Source organism: Plectrocnemia conspersa, unplaced genomic scaffold (genome assembly GCF_051122295.1).
Source record: "Plectrocnemia conspersa isolate PC_06_02 unplaced genomic scaffold, ASM5112229v1 ptg000005l, whole genome shotgun sequence".
Classification (NCBI taxonomy): domain Eukaryota; kingdom Metazoa; phylum Arthropoda; class Insecta; order Trichoptera; family Polycentropodidae; genus Plectrocnemia; species Plectrocnemia conspersa.
Window position 1 is genome coordinate 8,442,875 of NW_028277169.1, and position 22,391 is coordinate 8,465,265.

The following is a 22,391-nucleotide window of genomic DNA, read 5'->3' on the forward strand; positions in this document are numbered from 1 at the left end:
TCGTCCTTGGCCTACCTTGGCCAACTTCCAGAGACTGTAGTGCAGACATTACACGAAAATTAATAGTGGTATTTTTAACTTTTTTTGCTTTCAAAGAATGAATTCTGCGAATTTCGGTCATAGTAGGCACTTTTTACAAATATTTTTCACATGCGTAAACACATTTTTTTTAAGAATAATTGAATAAACGTATAATATATAATTATTAATATAAATGTGAACGTTTTACAGACTAAAATGCCTGGTGGTAAAGTATTAATAATAGTTTATTGACATTCCCAGTTACACAGATTCATTTCGTTGAAACATTTAAAAAAATAAACAGATTATTTAATATTGCCTATTCCACCATAAAAAAATAGCACAGAGTTTTGAAAGTATGGACAGTATGAACAATTTGTTATTTTTTTATAAACTGCATATTAAAATGCTTATAGAATTTACTATATAGAGTAATATATTTAAATTTCATCGATTTTATTTTTAATTTGTATTTTTTTTCGATAAAATAATAAAATTATTTAATTGCACATTTTTTAAATACAAATATATATTACTATGTATATAATAAATCAAAATTGGATGTAAATCCCTGGGTTTTTAAGTACTGCATAATTTTAATTTACAATTTTTATTTTATACCAGAACGATAGATCAGAAGCGCAAGTTAAATTTACAACAAAATAATATAATTGCAATTCTAATTTTCACTTTAAAAATAAATATATTTTGGGGGCCAAAATGTGTCACACGGACAGAAATAATTAAGTAAAATATAATGTTTCAATATAAAATTTTTGTTCCAAATTTAATAATAATTTTTGGGTTTTGAGTTTCGCATCAATCGCAATTTACAATGTAAGAGAGTACGATAGATCAGTAATGCAAGTCAAGACTAAATAAATTTGTGGCGGCCAACATGTGTCACACCGGCAGAGCACCAATTACGAAATTTCAATACGGCGCAATAATATTTTTTTTATGAATTTAGCAACAGTTATTATAATTTAAGTTTCTGTTTTACCACCATATTGGAAGTTTTCTAGCATTTAAATTCACAATCTCAGATTATTTGTTCTCTGATCTTATATTTGTTTGTTATATCAGCATGATATATTATATGTATAATTTTATTAAGCGTAATTAAAAAAAGCTCACTGATTTTTCAAAGCACAAAATCGTAGAATGACGCGTATAGCAATAAACTTATTTTAAAATGACTTTACTTGTATTTAAAATATACTTTTTTGTTTAATGTGAGTAGCTTAAGTACACTACAACAAAGTTATGCATAGTCTCTCTCTATAATGTTTTCATTTAAGATACTTTAAGCATAGTTTATTTTGAAGATAAACACATAACGCGAGTCGGTTTTATACGGTAAACAAAATTAAAAGTATTTTACTTGCACACACTTGCTGTGCAAAGTATAGGCTGACATAAATCTAGAGCACATATTTGTTTCGTCTTAAATTTGCTAAACTGAAAAGTTGCGCATATGCGCGGTTTATACCGTGCACGATGAAAATTTAACCGAACGCCAAGCTTCCGAGAAGCAGAAGGTGTACTCTACGTAAAGCAAAGAGAAACGTCAGATTTTACGCGACGTAGACGTTTTATAGAATCTCGTAGACGTTATAGAATCCCCCGTGAAAGCGTACAAGTTGCACAAGATGAAATTCCTCAGAGATAGCCAACGCGCGGTTCGCGTGCAGGCAATATACATTTAAATTACTCCCAGGCGAAAAAGGAAAGATTAAGAAAAAAACAATCAATTGGATAGTTTCAACTTTGAGTTGACAAATTGGAGCCGTATAAAACGTGTGACCTCGGCCGCAAATTAATATGTGGAAAGTATAGTGTGCGGCGTATCCGGGATTAAAGGCATAATAAATCAGGGGCGTCGCGTGGCATGGCGCGGAGGCTGCGGTCGTTGTGGGGAATGGCCACTTTACGATCGAAGGAAAGTCTTCCAATTATTCTCTATCTATATATATTGGAAGAAGTATGTATATCTGAAAATAGTGTCGTATATTAAAAAAAAGTAATTAAGTAATTCACAATATGTTAGTCAACGGTGTAATGAAATATGCCTAATTAAAATATACCTTAAAATAGAATAGCCACTAGGTTTGAAAATAACATATCTTTACTTATAAAAATAAAAACGCGAATATATAAAATAATATTTGCTATTTTATATGGACATACAACTCGTTTGTGACGTCATCAAGGAGAGGTACATGTAGCAACATACCAACGAATAGTATTGTTCATTTTTGCTGATTTATTTCTCACATCTGACATTATACATTAAGCCTATTAAGGGCTTTAACCACAAGCACAGCTTGTTATAATTTAGAGATCATTTTAACGACCGTATCGAACAATCGCAAAAACTGCACAACATAACTAATGTCACGAAAGAATTAGTACCTACAATTAAAATGCAATCGAATCGCTTGTTTTGACAAATAATCTGTAACATAACTATTGTATAATATATAATAATATGCCTTTATATATAATAAATGCTGTCGGTTGTAGATGTTACACATTCCTAAATAAAGAAAATAACACTAAAATTTTCAACTGAAGTAAATTTGTACATCATATCAATAACTGTATTTAAAGGTTCTACCTCACAAAAGTTAGTATGTCATTAGGTGTCATACTCTTTTAAAAAGAAAATTAGAATTTCTAATTAAGATAGCATTTTATTTTAGGTCGTTATGATTTTTTAATTGTATTACCACAATATTGAACAGATAATTGCAATGAAGCATTATTATTTTAATTATATATTTTAAGAAAAAGTTTATTTTAATTGTATATAAAAACCATTATTATTAGTTTACCGTCTTAGAAATATTAAAAATTTAATTACTTATTTTAATAAATGTAAAATTTAAAATTCCCAGGATATAAGCTATTATATAACCTGTTTTACTAGTAGAAAACCTTTGCTCTCACATCTTCCAGGCGAAAGTTTCATGAATGGAAAGCTTTGAATACCTGGGTAAACACCTGAATTTCAAGCTTAATTTTACTAAGCACATTATAAAACTTCGTTTTATTTCGTTATATATTACAACAAGAAACTCTCACATCTTTACACTAACATAAAAAATGTTATACATATATAATTGTTTTTAATAAGTATTTAAAAACTAACTAATATTTTATTATCGATATAACATAGCTTCAAAATCGATACGTAGTTTCAAAAATTAACTCTTGATAAATGTTATGCATTTATGGTTGTACGCATCCGAAATTATTCATCTAAAGTTTTCCCATCAGGTTAAGTTAATGGTCATCAATTAGTAAGGTTATCCTAAAATTGTAAGGCGAGAGCTTGCGTTTAATTAGGCAAAAGGGAGTAATTATCTAATATTTCCTTCAATTGTGTCGTAAAGCAATAACCATTAAAAAAATGCTACCTTATCATTAATAATTTAATTAATTTAAAAAAGTATGACTCTAAATAATTTTACAAAAGTTTGTAAAATAATTTAAAATTATTAGTGTTTATTATCTTGTCATGGTTGTGCCATAGTGGGTAGTGAGCATTTCGAGTCATAATAACTACGATTAAGTTTTTATTAAATATTGTCTTTAATAATACATTTTAGCTAAGTTCCATAACAACTAAAACGCGTTTTTCTGCATTATCATTCTACAAAAACAATATTTGCTACAGTAAATGTGTTCATATATAAAGCGAAGATATACTTTCACTTGCATAAATTTAATTTAACTAAGTCAGTTTAAATCTTTTCAACAATATCACTGGTACATATATTTTTAAATAATCAGAGATTCGCAAAATTGTTACGTTACATCGTTCAAGAAAATATTATTATCATTAAAATAAATTTAAATAAACCCAAAGACCCAAATATTATATTTATAACTTTAATGAAAAATACAGATTTACTGTTAAAGTTGCAAAACGTCCATTTGCTATTAAAATCCAAACCTAACCTATGCGACCCAACTTGACCTTACGAAAGTTCAAAAACTATAGTTTGCTACAGAACTTTCATCAGATCCAGTTTGGTTTGCTTAATTAGTTAAGGTAAATCTGGGTTTAAATAGAAAATAGTAAGTATGCAGAATTTCAGAAAAGCATTAAATTTAACTATAAATGTAATCATATTTTTTCGATATGATTTCACTTGAAAATCAGTAAAAATACAAATTGGCTGATGCATTTTGTGTAACATTTACAAGACAAAAATATTAAGGTGATGAAGATAAATTAATGATTAAAATATGTAGTATAAATAAATATCTTAATATTTATAGTCTAAGATTGTTTATATATATTTTATATCAAACTTACAATATGTTAAAAAAGCAATGTTGTTGTTGTAGAAAAAATTCAGCATTGAAAGAAAAAAAATATTTTAACAAATATCGCGTTTTACAGAACATCAAACCAAAAATAAAACATGTTTGGTATAACTAAGATAAAAACGATTAAAACTACAACCTTGTTTTTAGATTAATGATAAACACCTATAAGGCGCAAGATACAATTAGTCGCTAAATTAAAATTAAAGCTTAAAGGCCGATAAAAATTAATTGCTTTATTTATTCGCGATTTTATAAAATAAGAAGTTTTTTTCTCGTCCTTATTATTTAATATTAGAATGCAGTTTTTCAAAACAGCCAAACACAAAAAATGTGTCTTTTGGCATCTAGACCCACATTACAAGTGCCACATAAACATAATTGCTAAATCTCTAGCTGTGCAACGTAAAATTAATTTATGTTTGATAGTAACAAATAGTCCATTTCCACCCCGAAATATCGCATTAGCGATAAAAGCATATAAAATATTGGCAATATAATCAGGCGCGTATGGTGACATACTTTCTCTTTCGCTCGCTCGCGTGTTAAGTGACGAAAGTGAGTGAGAGATAAGAGCGTGTGAAACGCATGTAACGCACGCCGTTATCTCTCACTCACTCTCATCACTTAACACGCTACGCGCCTTGTCATAACATTACTTTCTACTACTTCGCTTCTGATTTGGAAAAAACAAAAGTTCAGTTTAACACTCACATAAGAGTTACGCTGAGTATCGTCACTTTAAATGGAAGCACAAAATAAATCCGGAATCCAAGAGTTGAACCTGATCTTGAGAAACCACTTGGAGACGACTTGACGCTTAAGAATTACGAGAAATACATGTATAGATACTGTTAGTAGCACAAATTATAAATGAACGGTAAAACTGTTGCAAATTACAAAATAATTTATAAGTCAAAACTATAAAAATCCACACAAAAAATAAATATCATTGTTTTCTAAATATTTTAATGTACAATTAAATGATTTTATACAATATATAAAATATTAAAAATGTTTTTAAGTAGAAACCAATAAGATAAAAAAGGAAAAGATTGTAATGCTAATTAAAATTAAATATATTTAGCTTAATATCCACACGGTAATTGAAAAATATCGTCATACTAATAGTATATCACGTTATAGTAAAGTCTAAATATATATAACAATAAAAAACAAGTCAAAATACTTAATTATTCATAATATAAAACAATAAAAACAAATTTTAAATCCGTATTACGATGATAAAACAATGACATTTATTTACGCATTATTGCAAAATTTAATTTTTTTTTGATTCACTACTACCATATAGTTTCGAAATAAGTTATTACTTCCATAATATTTATAGAAAGAAAACACCAAATCACGCTTTGAACAGGTGTACACAAGCGTGTACGGTGGGCGGTAATGGGTTTTAACGACACTTAAAATTGCCCATATGTGGCCCAGGTATGTATGTATGTTTTTAAGTCAAATCTTTTAATTTGTAAAAGCGCTAGCAAGTGCTTTTAGCTAGCAATTTAGTATTTTCTGGTTTGTATTAGCGAAGTTTTTTTTTACAACAATAAAATAATTGTGTACATATTTTTTAACAAATGGGTTATTTTCTAATAAATTGAATGGGTTAAAAATTTAATTCTAATGATAAGAATTTGCTTGCGAATATTTTAATATTGTGTTTAACCATCATAGTGATGCGAGGACAAAGCCAAGATGTAGTGCCTTTGACTAACGCAATGTCCAGAATTAGCAGCTTTGTAAAGTAATGGATTGGTAATTTTGAGAAATTAAAAATATATTGCCATCTCAATCCAATTTTCACCAAAGCATAAAGGTTAAAATTATATCATACAATAATTAATAAAATCAAGAAAAGGTGATCAATTGATTAAATATATTTTAAAAACAGATATTCTTTAACTTAAATAAACTTTTATTCCACAATATGTGAGTCGCAAAAGACTGATATAAAAGGCCCAAACGCATGCTTAAGCATCAGTAAAACTTTGAGCCAGATATCGTTATGTCATAAGTGTTTTATTACAAATTACCAGCATCATCTCAAAACAACGAAATATAAGACTGTAATTTTATTAAATAAATTTATTATAAATTTATTTTTACAAGATGCTCAAAACTGTTATTATATTAAGTTTTTAAGTGCAGCATAGATAAAATAACTAGTCGATATATATTCATTTAAAATGTAGATTATTTTAGATATATTATTTTTTATTGTATTATATAAAAGTATTACAAAGTTTATTATTAAAATAATAATCTAATCGATTAAGGTTTCTAATATATTCATTACTGCCGCGCCACACTGTACATATTACATATTATATCGCAAATAAAGAATTTTATGGTTCTATTTCTCCGTCCATATAAAAGATTTCCCATAAAAGGAAATAAGGATCGTAAAACGGAAATAATTTCCCGAATGTATAAAAAAATTACAGCCTTTTGAGATGTACTCGCCGAACTTACCGGCGCGAGGACAATAAATTGTTTGTTGGTCAAAGGTTCGACCGGAACCGGAAGTGGCTCGTTTTTCATCCCATTAATCCTTTTTTCGCCGATTGTTAATTGCCGGCGTTTAATTCGAGCTCGAAACAAACAGCGCTAAACATATCATTCCGGTTTAGGGGAATCTGAAGGGTCTTTGTTGGAGATTCGTCAAAAAAATGGTGAAAAATATATAAGCAGCGGTAAGGGGCGAAACGAAAAGAACAGAGAGAAGCAAGGAAAAGTAGGGTAGGAACGAGTGGCCAATTTAAATATATTTCGTTACATAAAGGGAATGATCCCTGGGGGTGTTTTCTTTTTAGCGCCCCGAGGAACACCGGTCCTCCTAATTTAATTATCTTATTAGGACGCTACATAAAAGGAAAAACTGAGCGAAATTGTAAAACGCTCCCAGAGATTGGCTTCGCGATAAAATGTATCAATAATATAAATATTTTTTTCCTTCCCTTCTTCTCCTCTTTATCTCTTCCCAATGCTCGAACAAACAGATTTTTTACGACCAGTAGTTGAATTCAATTATAAAAAATGCATTTTTACAAAAATAATTTTGCTTTAAATTACGACGTTTAAATTAAAATTTTAATTGTTATAGCCGGCGGCTATGGGTGAAGGACGTTATTCTTATACTAAAAGCATTTAAATATTATAAAAGCGTATCTAAAACACGGTTCTTAAGTTCATAAAAAGTTTTATAATTGGATAAAATTAAATATATATACAAATTTTCCAGAATGCTTATTCGAATTTAAATTTAAAGGTTGGAATGATGTAATCAGTATGCTTAGTCTTATTTTTAATAATATAATAAACATTACGTTAAAGCGTAAAATAATATTATTAAAAGCTGATAATTAATATATTTTACGACAATTTAGATTTTTTTTTACAAAATATGACATGCCACAAAAACTCTAAAATCTTTCTTGATCGCAATTTTTTTTAATAAGAAAGCGCTAGCGATATGACGCTAAAATTTCCTTTATAATGTAAATAACTCTTTAAAAACAATTTATCTATTTTTTTAAAGTAACCCACCGTTTCGCAAAAATATACATTAAAATTAAAAACAAACATTGACATGAACATGTAATATATCAATGTGGTAATATTAAAGTTTTACAGTACAAACAAATAATTTTTCGAAGGAAAAACCCCGACTTTTCAATACTTCGAACATAAATTATATTTATTGCTGTTAGAAATAGTCAAACCCCAAATGAAAAATCAGTAGTTTGTTGATATGAATATAATTTTTAGACTGTCTCTGGAGACAGTCGCATTATTTTTATAAATTATTTACTGTAAATGTAAGATCCTAGTTCCTTTTGTTTAGTATTTTTAAAAGATTTTTCTAAGTCGTCTTCTATCTAAATACAAATAAAATAAAGGCAAAATATGTTACATAAAGAAGTTTAGTAATGTTATTTTGTTCGTAAAGCAGCTTCAAGTCATGTAGTTATATAACATATTACTATATAGTTATATATAATATATTCGTCCAAGTTTGATAAGCAGAACATATCATATTGCGAAATTCTCTAAGCTTCAATTCAAAATATTAAACAAGTTAATATGTTGAATGTATATTTGATGTTGTAATTAAATAAGCCCTAACATGTCTTATAAGAAACAAGGTCTAATATATAGGCAAATTCATGGATTTACTACTACATTAATAGTATAATTTGTTAATGGCTAAATGTACTATATAAACGTGATTTTGGAAAGATTTTAATATGTCAGCATCTCGTAAAAGGAATGAATAAATTCGCGCGAGTGTTTCAGCAAAGATAGCACATTGATATATTTTCCATTTATATATGTGTATATAAAACGGGTAAAATGAATATCCATTTAAATAACAAACGGGACAGGTTTGACTTTTAACAAAAGGACTTAATGCAAATCCTTCTTATGTAACGTTATATAATACATAAAAAATCATATTATGCTTGCCAGAAATTATCAGGTCAAGATTTACATATTAAAGCATAATTAGTATAAATGATTATATTGCGAATTTATTTTTGTAATAGTTATATAGGTTAAAACGATTTTTATACTATAACTATCAATTATAAAATAAACTGTATTTTTTTCATGTATCTCATATTATAATTTGAGATTTTTACTTAACTATTAAAATATGAGATTTATATTCAAACGAAAAAAAAAATACAACAACTGGTTATATGTGGTTTTGCTTTCTTTATATACTAAATATATACATTTAGCTATTTTAATTTATTACAATTGTGTTTTCTCAGTGAAAATAATTCGCGATTAACTAAACACGTCTGTAATTCAATGCATCCAATTAGATTCATCGTTATTCCTGTTACGTAATGAACCGCTGGCGTTGTTTGGTCGAGAGAATTTTCATTCAAATCGTATATAGGTCAATTAAGTCCACTTTTTAACATCGAAGGGAAAAGAAAAAACACATTGAAATTGAAACAATGGCCAAAGCTTTCGTTTGGAATCGTGCCAGTATCGGGCCTGTTGCTGAAGCTTTTGAGTTCCGTTCTCCAGATCTGATAATAATAATTCATATCTGTCTTTTTAAACGTGGCGAACTTTTCAATTATCTACTGAAAAACTTTCAAATTCCTACTACTATATATTTAAGGAGCATTTAGCTATTTTTATTACGTAACTATGGACAATTAAGATATGTAATTAAATCTTAAAATATATTATTTGAACTAAGGAATCCAGAAAACAATATTATTAGAGAAAGTATATATTAGATTTTAAGCTCAAACAAAAAAAGAAGTATATATTTTGGTAACTTTAAATTATGTTAAAATAATAATTGTTATCTAAATTTAGCAATTGAATAAAACATATGTGAGTTTAAGCCTGATGTGAAATAAATCATAAACTAATATTTTTGGTTAAAGTACTGCTAAAAAATGCGCTTTATAATAGTAGTTAAAAAAATCGCATTACAGACCGGAATCTTAAAGCTTAAGAAGGTAGTAAATGTATTTTTTTAGTTTATAATGCGCAAATATAAGCATCAGCTAAATTAGAACTACGTAAAACCAATTACGAGCTTTCAGAAAATATTATTACTCCAATTGTCTTCAAATACTTATAAGAGATAGTGAAAAAAATAAGCTTAATTAAATGAGCGAGTTTTTCAGTGGGTTTATTTGTCGATTAAAACACTTATTTTTTATTATCGCATATACCGTTTGCGTTCCATGTTATTATTTTAATGATTTATTGCTCGTGGCGCGGGCTTGAAATATACTTTGGACACAATTGGTTGAGTATATCAAAGAATCATTTAGTTTATAAAACGCTTATATATGAAACCATAATCATTCTGATGAATAATTATTATGATATTTGTATTGGGATACATTTTATTAATGTAGCGTATACTCAATTAAGCATTTTTTAAAGCGGATGGGGTCGAAATGCTCTAGGAGGTGATGTCAGCACTCGGTGACTTTTAGGTGCAAACTTTGGAGTGCTCTATTGAGTCGCGATCGCGTCCTTTATTCTTTACAGTCGCGGCCAGGTAGTCAGCGTTGGAAAACGCTCCACCTGCATGAACCATACAGCTTCTCAACGACCTTGCCAAACACAATAATGTTTTCTCCGTGCATAGAATTTATATTTTGTACAAAACCAATTTCAATAATTAAAATTTAAGTTTTTTATTTAAGTGAAGATTTCTTGTGTTTAAAAAGTCTAGCTTTTTGCTTTAATAAGCAATTTAAGAATATGTATGTACATGTACATATAAATATTAAAATAAAATTATGTATCAGTCATAAACTTGACTGGGGTTACATAATGATTTTATTTAAATTCATTAGTGTATCAGTATGAATTAAATTAGATTTGATAAAAACAGTGTCTTTAAACAAACACATAACTTATTGATCGGAACAGTATATTTTATAATGCTAAGTTTATATTAATAAATGATTCTGTGTGAATTTCAAAAAAAAAATATGTCAACTATTTTTTTTTGTTTTTTTAATGCGTAGACCGTTAGCGTTCCATGTTAATATTTCTATGTTTATTTATTGCGATGCTAGCTTTAATTAAAACAAACATTGAACCACATTATAAGCAAATGATAATTTACAATTATTATGAATTTCAATTATACTTTTAAAGATATTTTTATTATTATTCAATCATAAATAACTGATCGTATAAAAAATATTTGTCACTATATTTTAAATATTTTGTAAAAATAAAAAATGAGCATATTAATAAATTAATATGTTGTACATATTAAATGAATTTATTTAAAATCTTTTTTGCTATTGACTTTTATCCTAAATATATTTTTAAAATACTTTATACATAAAAGTTTTCTTATACGTTCTAAAAATATTTTTTTATATACAAATTTAATTAAGCTTAAGACCTCGTACAAAATAATCTTTTCATTTGCGAAAGTAACGCTCGAGAGGCAATGTTATTATTTTAAAATTATTTTTAATAAAGAGGAACAGAATAGGCAAAAAGCAAAGTGTTATAAATATATTTATGTTATGGTACGAGAGCTTTTAGTTTTAAACACAATTAGAACATACAAAAAATCTTTCCTTCATATTCATATTTTATGATTACAACAATAATTGCTTTATAAAATATGTTTGACAAATAATTTTGTACTAAATAAACAGTATTTTACTTGTTACAAAGGTTACGAACGTATAATCTAAATTAGGCAAAGCGTTTAAATATTATTATTCACAGAAAATACAATTTATTCATAATAATTCAATCCTATATTACTTTTTAAGTGTAATTATTTTTTTTGTATTTAAACAAATATATTTTAAATGGCAAAATGATTATGATTTATAATATTAATATTAATTTATTTAATGCGGTTTTTTATATTAATATATATTTTACATACTTGATTTTATTCAATCAAAATTAATAATACTAAAATATTTAATTTAACGCTATTATTCAACAAAAAATCACAACCCTATGTTTTAATTAGTCACGCATTAAATATAATCTTAAGTGAATAGTAATTATTTTTTAATAATTATACCGATCGCTAAACAATACATTTTTTTTACATAAATATTTTTATTTATTTTCTACAAAAAAAATATTTAAAAATTAAAATGTTATGCTACTAAAAAAAACAATATCTGAGAAGCGCAGGGCCTATAAATATTTTGCGCAATTTCTACCCCCTTTCAATTTAATTTTTTACAAATTAATTAAAAGTGTTGGGACAACCCATAGGCGTTGCATCGAAATTAATTGTTGGAGACTTAGTAAAATGGTGAACCTAACAAGTTTTGAGACTGGTTTTGCCCTAAATCATTAATTAACGTTGGGCAAATTCTGAAGACTATATGAAACGTTGGACTTTCCTCCATTATTTAAGGAGATATAAACCAGAACACTGCCGCACTTCCGTCAGTAATATTTCTGAAGTAGAATAAGATTTTTGTCAAACTCCTAATTAAGTAAAGAAGTTCAACTCGATGTTCGATATAAAATGTAATTTAAAAATTAGTTCCGCAAAAAATATTGGCATATTACAACAGAACAGACTGGTTAGAGTTCGCCCTATCAATTAGAATGCGTATAAATAATATTGTTGTATTATTTAAAATAAGACAGTGTGTTAATATAAATACAATGAGAACATTTTCAACTAACAAAGTGTGTTATTGACGGATCAGAAGGTTAATTATACACATTAATAATTTTCAACCTTTTCATATGCTATTCAAGCAATTTGGGATTCTTTATATACATACATGATTTTTTTGTAGTAATATTTAAATTTCAGCTTTATTTCGCTTTTCGCATTTATGCGAAATTTTGATAATGCCCATGCGTATTCCCAAAGGTCGCATTATGTACCAAGGAGGATGACAAGATGTGGACGACAAAGTGATACATCGTCCCCGGAGATGTACCTAGGATACCTACTAGCAACGACGTTTTATATTACTTATATACTCTGTCTGTTCTATTATATTACACTTACGTTTCGTTGGTACATTATCGGGCCCTTTGTTGACGAGACGTCCATTGTGTTCCGATATCGAATTATATGTCGACTTTTAACCATTTATCATGTCGCCATTATGTAACACAGGTCCTTAGAAAAAGTATTCATCACCGAGGGTAAATCTGGATCGAGTGGACACACCAGCCTCGCATTGTGCTGTTAATAAAATGATATTTACTTTTTGACATGATATATTGTCAAATTTTATTCATGAAACAGGTAAAACTGTTATTATATCAATAGCACATTAATTTCGATATTTATAAAAATATAGGATACAATATGTTATTGTTGACTGGGTGAGTAAAATTACTCATACAACTTTCTTTGTACTTATTCAATTACATTATGCCAGAACCCGAAGTATTAGACGTCACATCTCGTTCTGTCAGGGCCCTAAATTAATTTAAGGTTTATATATATATATAGCCCTTTAAAACAAATAACATACAAGAGGTCAGAGAGCTCGGCGAATTTACATCACGAAATTAGAGTTTATTTTTAGACTGCATAACTTATCTCAGCTACTTGTGTATGAAATTATAAACAAGGGTTGTGTCTCAAGAACATATTCATAATAATAATCATAATATCTTGTAAATTTCCTGGTTAATTTAAAACACTATTTAAAAACTACCCTTAACATATAGCAGCTATTTATAAATACGTATACAATGTTATCTGACAAGCGTTTTATGTATGTTTATAAGGACGCTAAAGTTCTATTTGTTATTCACGCACTTTTTACTAGAGAAATTTATAATAAAAAAAATACTTCAAGGCCATCTGACGCGAATTGTCAAATACCCATAAAAAAATTAATCTAGAACAAAAACTTGCATTGCTTATAAACAGAAATATAAATCCGCCCTAGGCTTAAAACAATTGCTATGACTTTATAGTGCTTATGTAAGAAATACGTGTTAAAGTCAAAGAATATCAGTTCGTAAAGGAACGAAAATTCATTGCTCTTTAGAAATATTACACTCTCTGAAAGTTGTCCGAACCGAAGTTCAACTGAAGTCGGCCGAGGTCGCCGACTTCCGAGTAGCGGCCACACTGCCACAAATTTCATATGCCATCCAGACGGCCAGCCGACGTGAATGACGTACGCGCGATCGAAAATTGTGCCAAATAATCGTAATTTTTAAATTGTCATATTATTAAATTTACGCTACTAATAATTATAAAAGTTTGTGTGGGCACTCACCAATACATTATCAGTAAAAACTTTTCGGTTGTAAATATTCAATTTAAGCAAAATCTTTGTCGGCTTTTTCAAAATGCCATAAGGCATAAAAATGATACTACATAATACGAACATCACAACTGTGACTATCCTAGAATTAGTCGCCATCGATTCTAAATAATAATTCGTTATGGTGTGACATTTATATAAACCGATCTAGTAAAATACATAAGGATATTCGAAACGATTTTTTTTAACAAAATCAAGTACCACTAATTATTTTTTAATTATTTAATTTTATATTAAAAAAAATATAATAACAATATCTGCTAGAAGAATATACTATCAAAAATATAATTAATCCCTTTTGGTGCCCTAAAATATTCAAAGATGTCAGTAAGAGTATTTTGAAGTCCCCGATAACTTGACCACGTGGCCACTATGCAGCGCTTGACGTGCGTGTTAACCTTAGGACGCCTACGCGCATACTGAAATTTAACTGAGCTACTCGTTTTTTCTCAGTTTGCAAAAAACCATATCATTATCACTTAACACGCGAGAGAGCGAAAGAAGAAATATCTCACCGCTCGCGTTCGAAAGAGCATCTCTGACTTCGGTTTCTTTGACTCTGGTCCTTTTGCCGACAATGTTCGAAAGCGCTCAAAGCTGGCCAAGTCGACTAAATTACCCCCACTTAACCTCGGACAAATTTTGAGAGATTTTAGACCGAACTCGACCGAAATAATCCACTATATTCTCCGTCCTTGGCCAACCTTGGCCAACTTCCAGAGAGGGTAGTGCAGGCAATAAATGTAAAAAATGAAGATTACGTTGTCACTTTTTGTTGTACCTTCAGACTGTGCAACAGTTCAGGTCTTGAGCTTTTCACCAGTGAAGCTCACAAAAAAGTGACATCAGCGCATACGTTAGACCTTTACACAGTCAAAGTCCAGACTTTAACAACCTTTTCAAATTAATCTTCAGATGTTGGTCATGACAAATTGACATCTTTGGAGCAGAAGAAATAAAATCAAGTATTAAAAGCATATTAATAGTATAATATATTATATAAATTATTATACGATTTACTTTCGGTCGGTATAAAAACTAAAATAATCAAAATTACACTGTATAATAAAATATTTGCCACAAAGACAAGATGTAAGATATTGGTTTTATTAGTTGATTTTTCTAAAAAGTTTTAACAATAAAAATAAATTAATTTTTTTAATGCTTTTTAATTTGTATTAACTTTAAATTAGATTTGGGCTCCCAATTTATTTAAATAAGATTACCAAATATTTTTTTAACAAAATTATAAAATAAATAAAATAATTAGTTTATCGACATTCTTACTATGACAAAATAATCAAAAAACATTTTTGATTAAGACATATTTTTAATAAATAAGTAAAAGGGGTAAAAGCAAAGTTTTTTGTTAGAATCAGCATTAGGAACTATGCAATTTTATTTTTCAGATTTCTTAAATTTCATGTAAAAAATTTAAAATCAAATCGTTTTTCTTATTATATTATTATTATTTCTACATAAAATATTAAAAAAAAAATTAAATAGATGCAATTTTATTTATCAAATTTCGTTAATTTTCTAGTAAAAATTCCTGACAAAATAACTGCACTACTAACACTTTTACAATAAAAAAAACTCAAAACGTGTTGTTTTAATAAACTTAATAATGCTGTATAGAAAAATAATATTGAGCCTAGTGCAAATTTTTCAGTTTTAAAATTAGAAATATGAAATTTTATTTTACAGATTTCATAAATTAAAACAATAACAAATGTAATTAATTTTTTCAGATACTTCACTCGGAAACTTCATCTAAAACTACGACTTGACTTCCAACAAACGGAGCTACGCCGAATCGACCGAAACGACCATTGAAAATAGTGTTTTATCATTCGTCCAAAAATTTACCTGAATCCCAATATATCAACCCTATTTTCGAAAATACTAAGAATAATACAATAATTCATAAGGATAATTCGAACAATTTGTTTTTTCTAAATGTTTAATAAATTTTTGTACTATTGTTGAATTCTAGTGTTTTTTGTTACGCAAAACTATTATTGTTTTAATGATTTCTAAATCCCACTGTTAAAATAAAAAATATATAATAAATAGACATATGTTTCACTGTATTTATTCGTTAAGTCGGGAAAAATCATCGTTTTAGGAAAATATGACTCAAATATCAAGAAAATAATATAATAGAATCAAGCAAGTCACAGAGAGACAAGAATATGATTTTCTATAACATGTTTACGATTAAATTACAGAGACAGGAAAAATATAAGATATGCTCAAAACAATTAAAATCAAGAAAATTAAAAGGGTCCATTTAAACCAAGTTTCCTCATCTCTCGTTTCAAATTAAAGCTACGACAGTAGTAGAAATCGAATATCGTGAGAATTCAATGGATATTCATATATGATACGGATCGTTGAATTACATTGTAGCAATTTTGCAGAATCCTGATTCAGCGCCGGTCTTTCAGCAAATATTGCTGAAGTCGACATGTTGATTCCTTTTCAGCCGGATACCTGCTCTTTGAATCCATATCATACGTATGTATGTAATGTTATTATTATATACATATAAAAGGTATACGAAAGCTAGAAGAGCTCGTGAAATAGATATACATACAAATAGGTACTATACAAAAATCGGAATTACGTAGGTAAGAGCAAACGAAATGTTATAATTTGTATTTCTATAAAATGTACAGAATATATTGAAATGGATAATGTAGTTTCATCTTGAGCTTTGATAAGAATTAGTTTAATTAAACTTGTATTATATTAAAATCTATACAGCATTCAATAGAAAATCTAAGATATAAATATATAAATTAATATAAATATGATACAATAATTTGTTAATAGTATCAAAGATTTTTTACCAAATTTCATTTAAACGAATAATTTTTTAAGCTTACTGTTATTTTAAATATTAAAAAATTAAATTTATTCATTGAAAATTTAATAAAAAATAATATTTCCCAAATTTAATAAAAGAATGAAACATAATACGTATTACCTTTCGTGTTCGTAGTATAGAGAGGTATGGTATTTGTAAAAAACTATCAAATTCAGGTATCAGATATCATTTAATGATTAGTTTCGATTGTATTTTATACGATCGTGTGTCATAATATTTTGTGTCCGCGATTGGGCAAAGCTTTCATTTACATTTTAATTTTAGTTATATACAAAAATAACCTATATCTAAAAATACCATTGTTGTCAAAATAAAAAATAAATTCATAAGTTTAATTAAGTATCAAAATCATATGAATATTTACAGAAATATTCATTTTTATTTTTAACATTTATATTTTAATTTAAAAAAATTCAATCTAATTTTTTTTAATAAAAATATAAACACCATAGCGTCTGATTTTTAACCAAATTAGGTTAAAAATTTAAATTTGTATTATTTTATAATTATAAATATAAATTAAGAGCTTACAATATAAATTTGATTTCAGTTTTCTCTAAGAGATATTGTATCAATTATATAAATAATTAAAATTAAAAATATTAATATAAAATTGTTATTTTAGACATTAACCTTTAGCTTCATTTAATATATTAGTTATATTTATTTTAACCATGAACATTTTATTCGAAACATACGGTGTTTCAGAAGAAGCAATAATGCTGATATTTTCTAGTTGTCAATTAAATTTTTATATTGTTTTAATAAAATTTATCGTTTTCATTAATTTATTTTTGTATGCATTGAAAAGTTTTTAATTCTATTTAAAAGTTAAAAAGTGGTGTTAAAAAAATGAAATAACAAAAAAATAAAACTAAAATATTTAGTAATATTTAGTATCTAAAAAATATTTTTAAGGCTCAGTATTCAGCATATTAATATAATTTTATTATTTTTATTATTTTTAGCATAACAAGTAATCAATGTGAATGTTGATAAACACTGCACATTTTTACACAGCAATATAAAAATAAACTGTTGTGTTAATTAGCATTATGCTAATTAGCATGAAATTAAAAATTTGTTATTTTTTAAACATAACGAGTGAAGAATCTAACATTTAAAATTTTATTACCTAAATATAAAAGTGTAAAAATTGCTTGAGTAATCCTTGTTTTATATAAATGTAATTATTGCTAATTTAAACAAACTTTAAATGCATGAAAAAAATTCGCAAAAAATCATTAAAAATATAAAATATTAAAATTATATTTATCATATTTATTTTTTATGTATATAAATATCAAAGTAAAACTCATATTTAATATGATAAAAATAAATTTTTAATCAATGCAAAATATTTTTATTGTTTGAAGCAAAAAGGTTGGTATAAAATTTATTTTAGCAAACTCGTTTTATAGAAATATGATTTATTACAGAAATGTACAGTAAACTTTTATTTAGTCTTAAATCAATGTTATATATACTGTTATATTGCTAGCTACATACAGAAGAATTAGTGTATTCTTTTTAACTAAAATATAAATAATTTATTACAGAAAAGTGTTAAAAAAAATATAAAATGTATTGATTGATTCGAGAAAAAGTTAAAATTTTACATATGAACAATACATTTTTGATATAAAATATGTATACCCATATTTAATACAATTTTTTTTTACATATATTGCATTGATTTAGGTGCAAAGCCAAATAAAAGCTTACTTTTATATAAATTAAATTACACACAGATAATTGGTGTTCTTATGTAAAAGGTATGTAAGTATAATTTTTATTTAAATATATAATTAAAATTTTTTGTAAACTAATAAGTAGTTTAAAAATCACTGCAATGATTCTAAACCAGAATAGTTTAACATAATTCATTACAGTTATAAGTTATTCTTATGTAAAACTGTAAAACTATGATTGCATTATAGACTGAAAATTGGGTTCAAATCAAAGCATTATACAAAGTTATTGATTGTTCCAAACAACAAGGTTGGTATTAAATCTCGATGAAAATGCTTGATTACAGAAGTAATAGTATGTACATTTATTAGATACAAATTATTATTTCAGTATTTTTTATGTACATTTATAACTGAAACAGTAATTCCCTGTTCCGAAAAAAAGGTTCGCATTATATATTTTTCTAAACATCAATGGTTTGAAATTATTCATTACAAAAATGTTATTATACAAAATTATTATACAACAACAATATTTTTATAACATTTATAAAATAACCTAAACTTAATCAATGCAATATATAATACAATTTATCTACATTTTTTTTAGCTAAAAAGTGAGTGTAATGTATTATTTTACACAAACTATTTAATAAAGATATAGAATTTGATGCTATATTATCTTAAAAAACGTATTGTTTTTATTTAGATAATGACACAAATAAACGGAAATAATAGATAATAATAATATTGAATATAATTAAATAAGACTCAAAAGCATTAAAGCAAAGTGTAAATATGTTTTATTTATTGATATCCCAACTATATAAAATACTTTTTATTGGACACACATTATATGTGATATTTTATATATATTTTTAATAAACAATAAAAGAGTGAAGCACTTAGATAAAGATCGCAAAAAATGATCAATACCAAAAACATACTCCTTTTATTGTGTAAAAAAGTAAAAAATAAATATACGCTGTCATTTTATATAACGTTATAGTGAATCAGCATTTTTGACTAATAATAGTATGAAATCAAAGGAAAATCTGATTTAAACTAAACCATTATAAAATATATGTATAAGTAACAAGTATTAAAAAATATAATATTCGCATTTATTACATGCGAAAATATTTACTCAATACAATCGATTATTAAATAATATGATGATAGTATTGTCTTACGTCAGATTTTAAATATTCATATCTAATCAGTTGGGCTTGTTGCGTTTTGTAACAATATTTTATTTAACTGTTTGACTTTATTTATATTTAAAAAAAATCTGTCGACGGATTTTTTTCTGTGGCTCAAGGATGAAGCGAAAGCTTTGAGAGTGAATTATTGAACGTATTTGGGTACGAATCCCATCTGAATAGGCAAATTAAATTGTTCGCTTCTTGTACGATGAAATAAAATGCATATACACATACAGTACACTATCAATTTTTTTAATATAAAATTGAATCAAATTAAAAACTCACCTCTTTTCAGATAACTTAACGTCAGTTGTCACTTGCGTAATGCGGCGTAAGAAAAGTGATTTAGGATAACATTCGACACTAGATAAGAGTCAAAAATGGTCCAAATACACCAATGTTTAACTGCTATTATTTTGCATGTATAAGTACAAAGGGTGAATGTTTAAAATTCAGTACGTGTTATCGCGAGTTTTCCGATTCAGAGGAACATTGGCGGACGTTCGTTCCGTACGGAGGCCACGCGCTGACTGAAGCGAATCCTCGTGAAAATCGTTCGTGAAAACTTACGACAGTACGTGAGTATGCATAGGTAGGTATTTAGATAAGTATTCAGTGCTTTATCATAAAAAAATGTCCTTATCTGACGTAATGGAAAATTATTTTTTAATGTAGGATAGCATTAAATTAATATATTAATTTCTGACACATCAATAAAATTGATATAAACATTATGTTTTGATATAAATATATATATATATACATATATTAGTATTTTTTTTATTATAACATTGCAAAAATAAAACCTTGATATTAATTTTAAAATAATTAATTCTTTTGAGAAGATGTGTTGCATTAATTTGCTTGTAAAAATACTTATATTTTTAGTATGTTATTTCAGTTGGCAATTTAATATAAAGTACAATACCCATGTACAAAATACCTTTTCTTGTTTTTTCTATTTTACCTTTTTCGTTTCTATATATTTTTATATATGCTGCTATAAAATATATATTTATTTATTTGTTATGTATTTATCTGTTGAAATTTTTTTTTAATTTAATAATTAATGAATAAAATATGTATTTATGTCAATCATTTTAAATTGTTCTTTTACAAGATGGTTAAATAATTACGTAAAAATTTGGAACATTATTACTTATAATATTAACTGTTTTTGCATTACAATTGTCTGATAACACGATAAAAAAATTATGATAATTTATTATCTTTATTCAATGATTTGTAAAATTTAATCTGATCTATAAATTTTCTTGTTAATAAAGAATTTTATCAGCAAAAAATGTTTTTTTGGAATATGACATTAATTCTAAACACGCTACGTAAATTTTTAATTCATGCACTCTCGAGAGTCATTTTCATGTCAAAGCAAAGCAATTTATTCGCACACGTTTCGCTCAACGTGGTCTTTATTGGATTATGGTGTATTTTTGGAAAAATTACTGTTGATTTGCAAATTAAAAATACATTTGGGAATTGTAATTATGATTTTTTTCTTGGAAATGCGAAGCCTACAATTTTATGTGAGAAGATAAAATAACTGTATACATAAATGTACATGGATATGTGCAATAAACCTATGATTTTATTTTATTTTTTTTATTTTATACTATATGATATTCTTTATGAGCTTAAGTAGCTCATTATTAAAGAACTTCTTAGGTCAAATGATGATTCGCTGAAAGATTTTGCGAGTAGTACTGATAGTAATATGGCATATGAATTCGAATACAATATCCGGGTTCAATTAAATTCAATAAAATTTTGATATTTATGATGATAAAATATTTTTTTTAACGCCTGGTATAAAACACTAATCGATATGCTAAGCAATTTTTATTACAATAAATACATAGTAGGTAGTGTATCAGACAAAGTGCTGTATACTTAACTTGATAGAAAAACTCTAAAATATTGAAAAAATAACCTTTAACATTTTATCCCATATGATCCTAAATGCTTAAAACATTTATAAAATAAACGTGGGTAGTAAATATATGCCACGTCTTCAATATATATCAAGTGTAAGTGAAAATTTGTGCGAAAAAAATTAACTACCTATTCCAAATACAAATGCTACCCCAACCTAATTTTGGTTGGAAAAATTATCTTGAGTGTTTTGGGAAGATGTATTGTATGCAATTCGCCAAATAAAAGATATATAAAAAGATCTAACCTTATTTGTGTCAGATGTAAAAAAGGTGAACACTGAATATAAATATGAAAAATAGGTAAAATAAACTTAAATTATTTTTTGACGTAAATATTATAATTTTTTTTGCATATGCAGCTTAATACTAACGTCTAAAAATAAAAAAATAAATTAATATATAATATAAGAAAAATATGTGAAATTTGTTGCTTAACTAAATATATATTTTTTTAAAAATACGATTGCATTTCATTTAAA

At 26.5% G+C, this 22,391-nt stretch overlaps 1 protein-coding gene across 2 annotated transcripts in view; it reads right to left on the reverse strand.

Moving 5' to 3' along the window:
* The window catches only part of LOC148234792 (single insulin-like growth factor-binding domain protein-2), a 190,148-nt gene extending 169,656 nt beyond the window's left edge, over positions 1-20,492 (reverse strand). The window contains exon 1 of one of the 2 annotated variants that reach the window (XR_015809674.1): positions 20,246-20,492. The gene's annotated coding sequence lies outside the window, so the exon portion shown is untranslated. The remainder of the gene's footprint in view (positions 1-20,245) is intronic. The other variant, XM_088186338.1, reaches the window with a different exon arrangement.
* Positions 20,493-22,391: the final 1,899 nt, after the last annotated feature.